Here is a 12,202-nt window from a genome sequence, read left to right as displayed (position 1 = left end):
TTCAGGGGCCCTATTCTCTCCCTAGTTACCCTTTGTCCTTAATATATTTGTAAAAACCCTTTGGATTCTCCTTAATTCTATTTGTCAAAGCTGTCTCATGTCCCTTTTTTGCCCTCCTGATTTACCTCTTTAGTATACTCCAACTTCCTTTATACTCTAAGGACTCACTCGATCTATCCTGTCTATACCCGACATGTGCTTCCTTCTTTTTCTGAACTAAACCCTCAATTTCTTTCGTCATCCAGAATTCGCTATACCTACCAGCCTTCCCCTACACCCTGACAGGAATATACTTTCTCTGGATTCTTGTTATCTCACTTCTGAAGGCTTCCCATTTTCCATCCGTCCCTTTACCTGCGAACATCTGCCTCCAATCAGCTTTCAAAAGTTCTTGCCTAATACGTCAAAATGGGCCTTTATCCAATTTAGAACGTCAACTTTTAGATCTGGTCTATCCTTTTCCATCACTATTTTAAAACGAATAGAATTATGGTCGCTGGCCCCAAAGTGCCCCCCCCCACTGACACCTCACTCACCTGCCCTGCCTTATTTCCTCAGTTTAGGTCAAGTTTTGCACCTTCTCTAGTAGGTACACCCACATACTGAATCAGAAAATTGTCTTGTACACACTTAACAAATTCCTCTCCATCTAAACCTTTACACTATGGCAGTCCCAGTCGATGTTTGGAAAGTTAAAATCCCCTACCATATCTACCCTATTATTCTTACAGATAACTGAGATCTCCTTACAAGTTTGTTTGGCAATTTCCCTTTGACTACTGTGGGGTCTATAATACAATCCTAATAAGGTGATCATCCCTTTCTTATTTCTCAGTTCCACCAAATAACTTCCCTGATGTATTTCTGGGAATATCCTCCCTTAGCACCGCTGTAATGCTATCCGTTATGAAAAATGCCACTCTCCCTCCTCTCTTGCCTCCCTTTCTATCCTTCCTGTAGCATTTGTATCCGGGAACATTAAACTGCCAGTCCTGCCCATCCCTGAGCCATGTTTCTGTAATTGCTATGAGATCCCAGTCCCATGTTCCTAACCATGTCCTGAGTTAATCTGCCTTCCCTGTTAGGCCCCTTGCATTGAAATAAATGCAGTTTAATTTATTAGTCCTACTTTGTCCCTGCCTGCCCTGACTGTTTGACTCCCTTCTGTTCTCAGCTGTACCCGTCTCTGATCGAGCTCCCAAAATCTTCCCTGTGATTGTTATCACGTCCCATCCCTGCATTCCTCCAAATCTCTGTAAAGTCCTCCCATTCCTCAAACCCACCCTGTATCTGTCACCTGTCCAAGCTTCCACAACCCTCCCTATCTCTGTAAGACACCCCCCCCCCCCCCCCCCCCACACACACACACCCATCCCAGTTACTACAGCCCGCTGTATCACTAAATGCCAGTAGTCACTATAATATCAGAGTAAGGTGTGAAAGCAGGAATACTGTACTGGGTAAATGATCAGTCGTGATCATATTGAATGGTGGGACTGACTCTGTGGTCAAATGGCCGATACCTGCTCTTCTTTCCTGTGCTTCTCTATAAACTTACTATCTATATAACCTCCTTCAGTCCCCACAGCCCTCCCTCTCTCCATAAACTCCTTCAGTCCCCATGACTCTTCCTATCTATGTAACCTGAATCATTCCCCACAAACCTCCCTAACTCCATAACCTCCAAAAGGCCCCACGACCCTCCCTATCTCTATAATCTCATCCTGACCCAACGACCCTCCCGTTCAGAGTTACCTCCTTCAATCCCCATGATCCTCCTGATCTGTGCAACCTCCTTTAGGCCCAACAGCCCTGCAAATCTCTTTGGCCTCTTTCAGGCCCCACAGCACTCCCTATCTCCATAATGTTCTTCAGTCCCCACGACCCTCCCTAATTCCAACACCTCTATTACCTGCTGACCCTGTGAGCCACCTTTTTCAGATTGATAAACACGAACTCCCATAACCCTTTCTGCTGCCAGTCTGAAACCAAACAGTGTTAGCCTGACAGTAGGTCGGGAGCTGAAATATATTTGAAAGGATATGTCAATAAACAATAACTGGACCCTTATAAACGCTTTTAATAAAAAGAGAACGTGTTTTTGAGCATGTTGGATTTTATTTTTATTGGTGTGAATATAAATGGCAGAGTAGATACGGGTGTAGGAGTGGCTGTACCGAGGATACGGTTTATTTGAATTTTCAGAAAACTTTACACAAGTTTCAATAAGGGCTAAAGAGTAATTTGGTAGAGAATAGGGCACCTTAACTGTCAGGAGGTGGGTGAGATATTAGACAAAATAGTGATGTCAGAATTTACTGTGGAGAAAGACATGGAAGCTCGGGAACCTGGGGAAATAAATAGTGATGTCTTGGAAAGAATCCTCAACAGAGGAAAGAAAGTGCTGGAATCTGAAAACAAATAAATAAAGGTGGATCAATCCTCAGTCGCTTATTAGGTCGATCTTAGAATATTGTGGGAATCTGGGGAAGAGATTGCAGTGACCCTAACATATATTTATTTTATCAATACACACAATGAGTTACCGGAAGACTGGAGGGTGGCTAATGCTATTCCATCACTTAAGGTCTGCAGGGAGCAGCCAGGGAATCACAGCCCAGTGAGCCAGTGCTGGGTAAGTTGTTGGAGGAGATTCTGAGAGAAAGGAGTTACATATATTTGGAAAGGCAAGGGCTGATTAGAGATAGTCAGCATGGCTTTGTGAGTGGGAAACCGTGTTTCACAAACCGGATTGACTCTTCGAGGAGTTGACCAAGCGATAGATGAAGGCAGAGCAGTCAGCATTGTCTACAGCAAAGCATTTGACATGGTTCCAGGGGATGGAGAACATCTAGTCAAGAGGAAGAAGGAAGCTAACTTAAGTTTGAGGAACCAAGGATTAGAAGCAGGGCTCTAGAGAGTTACATGGGGCAGCACGGTGGCTCAGTGGTTAGCACTGCTGCCTCACAGCACTAGGGACGCGATTTCAATTCCAGCCCCAAGCAACTGTCTGTGTGGAGTTTGCACATTCTCTCCATGTCTGAATGGGTTTCCGACAGGTGCTCCGGTTTCCACCCACAGCCCAAAGATGTGCAGGTTAGGTGAATCAGCCATGCGTTGTTCAAGAAAGGGAATAGATATAATCCTGGTAATCACAGACCTGTCAGTCTTCTGTCTATGACGTGCAGATTATTGGAGAGGACTCTAAGATACAGGATTTATGATTCCTTGGAAAACTATAGTTTGATTAGAGAAAGTCATCATGGCTTTGTAAGGGACAGGCCATGCCTCACAAATCTTTGTTGAATCCTTTGAGAATGTAACAAAACACATTTATGGCTCATTGAGAAAGTACAGAGCATGGGATACAGGGAAACCTGCCTGTCTGGATAGAGAATTCCTGGCCCTTAGAAGACAGAGGTTGATGACAGATGGAAATCATTCAGCCTGGAGCTCAGTGACCAGTGGTCTTCTGCAGGGAGAGGTCAAAAAATCTCTGCTCTTTGTGATTTTATGTATGACTTAGATGTGTGAGTGGAAGAGTGGGTAAGTCAGTTTGCCAATGACACGAAGGTTGGTGGAGTGGTGAATAGTGTGGATGTCTGCTGGAGGTTGCAGTAGGACATTGACAGGATGTAGAGCTGGGCTGAGAAGTGGCAGATGAAGTCAAATCTAGAAATGTGTGAATTGATGCATTTTGGAAGGTGAGACTTGAATGCAGAATGCAGAATACTGAATAGTGTGGAAGAACAGATGAATCTTGGATTTCATGAGCAGAGATCCCTCAAATTTGCCACCAAGCTGATGGTGTTATTAAGAAAGAATCTGTTGTATTGGCTTTCATTAGCTGGGGGATTGAGTTTTAAAGCCATGAGGTTATGCTGCAGCTCTATACAGTCCTGTTTAGATCCCAATTAGAATATTGTGTTCAGTTTTGGTCCCTTCATTACAGGAAGGATGTGGAAGCTTTAGAGAGGGTAAAGAGGAGATTTACCAGGATGCTACCTGGACTGGAGGGCATGTCTTATGGAGAAAGGGTGAGGGAGCTAAGGCTTTTCTCATTGGAGTGAAGAAGACTGTGGTGTGATTTGGTAGAGGTGAACAAGATGGTGTGAGGCAAAGATAGAGTGAACAGTGAGAGACCTCTTTATCCCATGGCATACATGGTACAAGGGGGCATAATTGTAAGGTGATTGGAGGATGGACAAGGGGAGATCTCAGATGGAGGTTCTTTACACAGAGACTGGTGGGTGGGTGTAATGGGACATTTTAACAGACTCTTGGATAGGCACATGGATGAGAGCAAAATGAAGGGTATGTAAGTTAGTTTGATCTCACAGTCGGGTAAAAGATGGGCATGGCATCATGGCCGAAGGGTCTTGTGCTGTACTGTTCTGTGTTCTACGTTCTGTCTGGTAAACTGGGTAATAAGCTCAGATCAATGTAAAAGGATATGGCATTCAGGAGGAGCTAGTCAACTGGATACAAAATTGGGCTTGATGGTAGGAGACAGAGGGTGATGGGAGACATGTTGCCTTTCTGACTGGAGACATGTGACCAGCGGTGAAGTGGGTCCACTGTTGTTTGTCATTTGGATAAATGGTTTGGATGGAAATATTGGTTTCCTGGTAAGTTTTTTTTGAGTGACACTGAAATTGTTGGTAAAGTGGACAGTGAAGAAGGTTATCTATGATACAACAGGACGAATAGGACACTGGGATAGTGGGCTGAAGAATAACGGATGGAGTTTAATTAGATAAACGTGAGGTGTTCCATTTTGGTGAAACAAACCATGGTGGGACCTGTACAGTTAATGTTCGGGCCCTGGGTAGTGTTGTCAGTCAGAGACCCAGGGATGCAGGTAGACAGTTCTTTGAAAGTGGTGTCACAGGGAGACAGGCTGGTGAAGCAGGCGTTTGGGATGGTTACCTTCATTGGGCAGAGCATTGAGAGTAGAAGTTGGGATGTCATGTTGTGGCTGTACAGGACATTGGTGAGGCCACCATAAAAGCATTGTTGACCAGAAGGAAGAACTCATCTGGTTCACTTACATCCTTTAGAGAAGAACATCTGACATTCTAACCTGGTCTGGCCTGCACGTGACACAGACCCACAGCAATATGGCTGACTCTGTGCTATACTCTGGGTAATTAGCAGTGGGGCAAAGAATGTTGGTCCAATCAGCGACATCCTCATCCCATGAATGAATAAATAAAAATATATATATCCCTCCCGACCTCTGCAAATACCTCCAGTTGCAACAATCTGTACTGGCTTTGTAACACCGTTCAGACCCTGACCACTCTCTGTAACACTCTCACCACCTCCAGTACCTTCAGCTCTCCCGGTTCCTTTTGTGACATAAAACCTTGACAATTATTCCCTCTTCCATCTGACCTTCTCCTGGGAGCAGCCCCTTTGCAATCCCTTTAAAACTTACTCCGAAAACATTCTCTCACTTCAGGATTTTAAGTACTTTTTGGTGATCCTCTAAGCCCGATAATCTAATATGATCCTTTTTACTTGAATGAGGGACCAATGGGGATTTCTTGCTGAGGATTTGTCTGTTTCAATGGAATGTCCTTTTGTTGAGTGTTTTACACTGTTCCTTCAAATGTTTTCCACTGTTCATTGACAGGCACACATTTCAGTCTGTTTAGCCTGTTTACCTTGGTCAGTTCCCCTCTCAAACTCATGTCATTGGTTATTTTTGTTTCTAGTTGTAGCTTGTCCTTTCTGTGATTCACTTTAAAACTTTATATTTCCTTAAATTGCACTTTATCACAATTTCGCAGAGGATCTCTCCAGGTGACATTACTCATTTACTAAGTTTCATCACCCAATGGTTGCTCTGAGATAGTTATGTCCCTAGCCAGTTGCACAATTTGTTATTCAAAGAAACACTGAAAACTAATTTTCTGAACTCCTCTTCCAATATCACTCTTGCCAGTGTGACTGTCCTACATTTTGTGAATATTGATGTTTCCCAAAATTATCGCAATGTGTTTGTTAAAAAAATTCCAATGAGTTCCTGTGTAATGCAGTAATGAGCAGCAGAATGCTGTTCAGTGGCTAAAACTGTTCTGCTGCTTGTGTCCTTGGCAAGTAGCAGCCAGAATTTACATTCAGACTGCCTCTACTTCATGATCTGAGACCAAATGCTTTCTCTGTGATGCCTTTGTTATCCATTATTGTTAGTGTTACCCATTTTGCCTGAGTTTCCGCAAGGTTGTGATCCATTGAATATTTATGTCCACCTTTTGTTCACCCTGTAACCATGTCTCTCTGTTGTCTAAACCTCTTTTATCTCAGTGTCACAAATCCATCTGCCTTATTGATAAGACTTCGTCCATTGAAAAAAAACATAATTTACTCGTTCCCACAATTTCCTGTCACAAACCTATTCACTGAAGTACAGTTTTAGTTAATCGCTGTCCCCATCCTGTTCCTTTTTGATTACCTTCAGCCACATCCCCATACTGTTCCGATGCTTCACCTTTTCTCTTTGGATTTGGAAAGCTCCTTTCACCTGCATCCTCTCTGTCAGTTTAAAGCCCTGTCCATAAACCTACTGACATGATTGGCCAGGACACTGGTCCCATCACGGTTCCAGTGGGACCATCCTATTGGATTTTTTTATAAATCAGGTAGGGGATGTGGGTGTCTCTGGCTGACCAGCCTTTATTGCCCAGCCCTCGCTGCTCGTGAGCTGAGTAACTTGCTTGGCCATTTCAGAGGGCAATTGAGGGGCAAACACTTTGCTGTGGGTATGTTGTGCAGACCACGTGAGGATGATCAGATCTCGTTGTCAAAAGGAAAGTGGGCGGTACGCTGGCTCAGTGATTAACCTTCCTGCCTCACAGCACCAGGGTCCCAGGTTCGATTCCAGCCGCGGGCGACTGTGTGGAGTTTGCACATTCTCCACTTGTCTGCGTGAATTGCCTCTGGATGCTCCGGTTTCCTCTCTCAGTCCAAGGACGGGCAGGTCAGGTGAATTGGCCATGCTAAATTGCCCATAATGTTAGGTGTATTAGGTCGAGGGAGATGGGTCTGAGTGGGTTACTCTTCGGAGGGATGGCGTGGACTGGTTGGGTCAAAACGCCTATTTCCACACTGTAGGGAATCTAGTCTAAGGGATTGTGATTTTTGTACATCAGCAATGGTTTCATATTTGTTTATGGATTGTTAATTGCTATTTTTAAAATTATCGATTTTAAATTCCACCATATCTTATGATGGGATTCAAACCTGCCTCCCCTGAACATTAGCTGAGGTTTTGGACAAATGCCCTAACAATAATGTTACTAGGCCATCACTTCACCTGCTCACTGGTTGCTCATCCCTGAGCACTGATACATGAAGCTAAACCCATTCTTCCAACATGACTGTGTGATCCTGAAGTCTTCCAGCACTCTGGTGATATCACTCAGTCTCTCTCCATGTGGTATCCCTCACTGTGTGGGTCTAATTGATGCCTCTGTCAGCGTCTCTCACTCTTGCAGCTGCTCCAAATCCTGAGCTAACAGAATTCTCCACTCCAGAGAGACTCAACAGCACAGGCCAGGGATGGAGTTTGGGATTTTCCAGATATCTGTGGGGTTCATTTCCATTCTCCTTGTGTAACCCTCACTGCATCAGTCTAATTTCCCATTCTGTCTATTTCTCTGTCTCTTGTAGGTACTCAGGAAGTTGCTGACTCAATAGACTTCCCAACTGCTTTGTGTCTCATCCATCACCTCATTGAAGATGGTTGGTCAGCCAGAGAGACAAAGGGCAGGGAGATGTGGAGCCTTCAATAAATCCTGCAGTGAGGTAAGTTCACTCACAGTGCACAGAGCAGGGAGCAATGAGAGGCCTCCAAACATCGCTAACAAGACAGGACACAGATACAGTGCTGGATGGGGAGCACAGTATAGACACACCCCGTGCTCAATTACCACGTCTACTTTAACTTATGTTGCACTGAGACAGCATGGCGAGTTCATAGTTATCAATCCAGTCCTGTGCTGTCTTAGCGAGCATCAGTACAACAGAGGGGAGAGTAGGCCTCCGACAAGAGGTTGTGAATGCTGCCTGGGATCTTTCTGTTCTGTGTTCTCCCTCCAACACTGTACTAAGACTCACTACTCTGCAACACTGTCTGTGGCATGGCTTGTGCACCAGTGTCTTCAGTCATTTTTAACTCCTACAATAGTACCTGTTCCTGTAACCTCCTCCGTTCCCGATACTCCCTCCACATATTTGAGACATACTGCATTCCAGACTACCATCGCTATCGCTGTAACTTGCTTCAGTGTCTACAACATGCCTTATTTTGGTACACTAATCCTCTTTAGCTGGATACAGAGTGATCCAGCACGGAAACAGAACCTGTGGTCAAACCCCTCAATGCTGCCCATGTTTCATATACTCAATGAGTCTCATTTGCCTGCATTTGGCCCTTATCTCTTCAAACCTTCTCCTCTCCATGTACCTGCCCAAATGTCTTTTCCATGCTGTAATTGTTTTTGTTTCTCCCATGTGCCTGAGGCAGTCTGTTCTGTTTATGCACCATCCTCTGTGGATAATGTTCCCCCTCAGCTCCCTCTTTAAATCCTTGCTCTCTCACCTCCTGTTTATACCCTCTAGTTTTGGACTCACCTACCCTTGGTTATTCACCATTCTTAGGGTCACCCCGTGGCCTCCTCTGCCCAAGGGAAATATTTAGGACAATGTTACAAATATCTCCAACGTATGTAACAAAGTGCTGGCCAATGTCGGCAAATGTGCCAAATGTCGCTTTCCCCACCCTGTCTACCTGTGATGCCACTTCCGAGGAACAATGTACCAACACCTGAATTAAACTCCATCTTTCATTCCTTGGTCCACTGGCCCAGTTGGTCAGTATCCCCTTTGATAACCGTATTTACTGCCCACTACACCATTCATTTGATCATCAACAAACTTTCGCACAATCACTCCTATATTTTCAACCAAATCGTTTATGTCAATGATGCACATCAGTGGACCCAGCCCTGATCCTTTCTTCAATAATGGAATAAAACCATATTCTTGTCACAGAGCCATACAGCATGGAAACTGACCCTTCAGTTGATACCCACCATCATCTAAAACTAAACTCTTCCCAGCTGCCTGTTGCTGGCCCATATCACTAAAACCCTTCCCTATTCACCTGTTTATCCAAATATCTTTTAAATGTTGTAATTGTACCCACATCAACCCCTTTCTCAGGAAGTTCATTCCACACTCAAACCACCCTCTGTGTAGTAAATTGCCCCATATCTTTTTTTTGAACATCTCTCTCCTCTAACCTTAAAAATGTGGCCCCTCCTCTTGAGACTCCCCCATCCTGAGGAAAAGGCAACTACCATTAAATTGATCTATATATCTCATTTTTTTCATAAACCTTTATAGCATCACGTCTCAACCCCCAGGCTCCAGTGAAAAAAGACTCAGCCTATCCAGCCATGTTTCAGAACTCAAGCCTTCCATACCCAGCAATATCCTGGGAAATCTCTTCTGAATGCCCTGCAGCTTAATAATATCCTCCCTGTTAACTGGGCGACCAGAACTGGACAGAGTATTGCAGAACAGACCTCACAAATGTCTGTGCAATCGCAACATGACGTCCCAAATCCTACACTCAATGGACTGAGCAATAGTCAGGCATGCAAAGCACTGTCTTATCCATCCTGTGATGCAGCCTTCAAGGATTATGTACCTGAACCCGGAGGTCCCTCTGCTCTAAAACACTAATCAAGGCCTGAACATTAATTGTATAAGCTCTACCCTTGTTTGTTTTACAAAATGCATTACCTCGTATTTATTCAGATTGAATTCCATTTCTAGTTTTTCAGCCCATTCACTCCCTTCATCAAAATCCGTTTGCAATCTCTCAAAACATCCTTCACTGTCCATGATGCCACCCTCCAGCCTGCCAGCCCATCACACATGGCTGTCAGTAGTACACATACCTTTACTTGGGGCTCCACAATTTCTTCCCTAGCATCCCACAGTGTCCTGTGATACACTTCATCAGGTTCTGGGACTTGCCATAGCTTTGAGTTTTAAAACCTCCAGCGCCACCTCTTTTATAACATGCACTCTTTTCAAGTCATAGAGATGTACAACATAGAAACAGACCCTTCGGTCCCCAACTCGTACTGGCTCACCCGGTCTAAATAAATCCATTCCCTTTTCCAGCATTTGGCCCTTATAAGTCTACACCCTTTTAGATTAGATTACTTACAGATTAGATTAGATTACTTACAGTGTGGAAACAGGCCTTTTGGCCCAACAAGTCCACACCGACCTGCAGAAGCGTAACCCACCCATACCCCTACATTTAACCCTTCAACTAACACTACGGGCAATTGAGCATGGCCAATTCACCTGGCGTGCGCATCTTTGGACTGTGGGACGAAACCGGAGCACCCGGAGGAAACCCACGCAGACACTGGGAGAATGTGCAAACTCCACAGTCAGTCGCCTGGGGCGGGAATTGAACCCGGGTCTCTGGCTTTGTGAGGCAGCAGTGCTAACCACTGTGCCACCATGCCCCCCACCCTTACTATTCAGATGCCAATTTTAAATGTTGTAATTGTATCAGTCTCCATTACTTTCTCTTTCAGCTCATTCCATACACACATCACCATGTGTGTGAAGAAGCTGTCCCTTCAGTCCCTCTGTAAACCATTCACCTCTAACCTTAAATCTATGCCCTCTATTTTTGGACTCCCCACCTTCTGGGAACAGGCCTTGAATGCTTACTCTATCCATGCTGTTCATGTTTATATAAACCTCTGTAAGGTCATCCCTCAGTCTCCGATTCTCCAGTGACAGTAACCCCAGCTTATTCAGCAACAACCCGGGCAATATCTTGTTAATCTTTTCTGATCCCTTTCAAGTTTCACAACATCCTTCTTGTAGCAGAGAGACTGGAATTGCAGAGAACTCCAATTGTGGTCTAATGTATTAGTCTTGTTCCCTGAATTCCCCAGTCTTTCTCCACAGTAAGTTCTGGAGTGAAAAAAATTGTTTAGGATCTTAGCAAATATCCTGCAGTTCCACATATCGATGGCCTCATTGATCACTAAAGGACACTATTTTGTCCTGAGTTACTTATGTACTCTTAATATACTGATACAGTCACTTTTGGATTCCCCTTTCCTTCTCTGCTGAGGCTATTTCATGTAGCCTTTCTCCATTCCTGTTTTCTCCTCAAAATGTATTCCTACAGCCCCTGTATATCCTCAGGAATTCCCTTGATCCAGCTGGCTATACCTGACATGTTGCCACCTTTTCCTTGACCAGCCCCTCAATAGACAGTCAGTGTTTCCGAATGCTGTCAGCATTGACCTGCACACGAACAGGAAAATGCTGGCGCTGATCGATCAGTTTATCTCACTTTTAAAATATTCTCACTTGCCAAACTTCCCCTTCCCTGTAAATAATTCCCTTCCCCAATCACATTTTGAAAGTTCCTGACTAATACGATCAAGATTGGTCAGGCTCCATTTTATAACTTGCACTTGTGGACCAGGCCTGTCCTTTTCCAAAGCTGTTTTCAAACTACTAGAACTGTGATCACTTTGGCAAAACGCTTTCCCACTCACATCTCAGTCCCTTTCCCGACCTTGATTCCCAAGGGGAGGTCAGGTTTTGCCCCTTTCTCTTTTCAGGCCATTTACATATTGATTGGGAGTTTTCTGGAACACAATTACCAAATTCCTCCCTTGCAAACACTGAACACTGGCTGTCCCAGTCTAGGTTTGGAAAGTTCATAAACGCTACTATAACAGCCCTATTATTATGGTTGATATTTAAGATGTCCCGACATATTTGTTCCTCAGTCTGCCACAGATTATTCAGGGTCAGCAGTCCGATCGTTTCTGAGTGATGACCTGTTCTTATTTCTCAGTTCCACTAACATAGCTTCACTGGGCAATCCACAGGAATATCCTCTCTAAGTACTGCTGTGATGATTCATGCAATCAAAACCCACCACCACGCGTCCTCTCTTGCCTCCCCTTCCTGTAGCATCTCTACCTTGAAACAATGAGCTGCCAGTCCTGCCCCTCCCTCAGCTGTGTTTCTGTAATAACTATAATATCCCAGACCCATGTTCTAATCCATGCCTTGAGTTCACCTTCCTTAGCTGTCTGGCCTCTTGCATTGAAATAAATGCAGTTTAATCATCAGT

The sequence above is a fragment of the Chiloscyllium punctatum genome, unplaced genomic scaffold, assembly GCF_047496795.1.
Source record: "Chiloscyllium punctatum isolate Juve2018m unplaced genomic scaffold, sChiPun1.3 scaffold_401, whole genome shotgun sequence".
Taxonomy (NCBI): domain Eukaryota; kingdom Metazoa; phylum Chordata; class Chondrichthyes; order Orectolobiformes; family Hemiscylliidae; genus Chiloscyllium; species Chiloscyllium punctatum.
The sequence above is the reverse complement of the archived record's forward strand: the minus strand, read 5'-3'. Positions refer to the sequence as shown.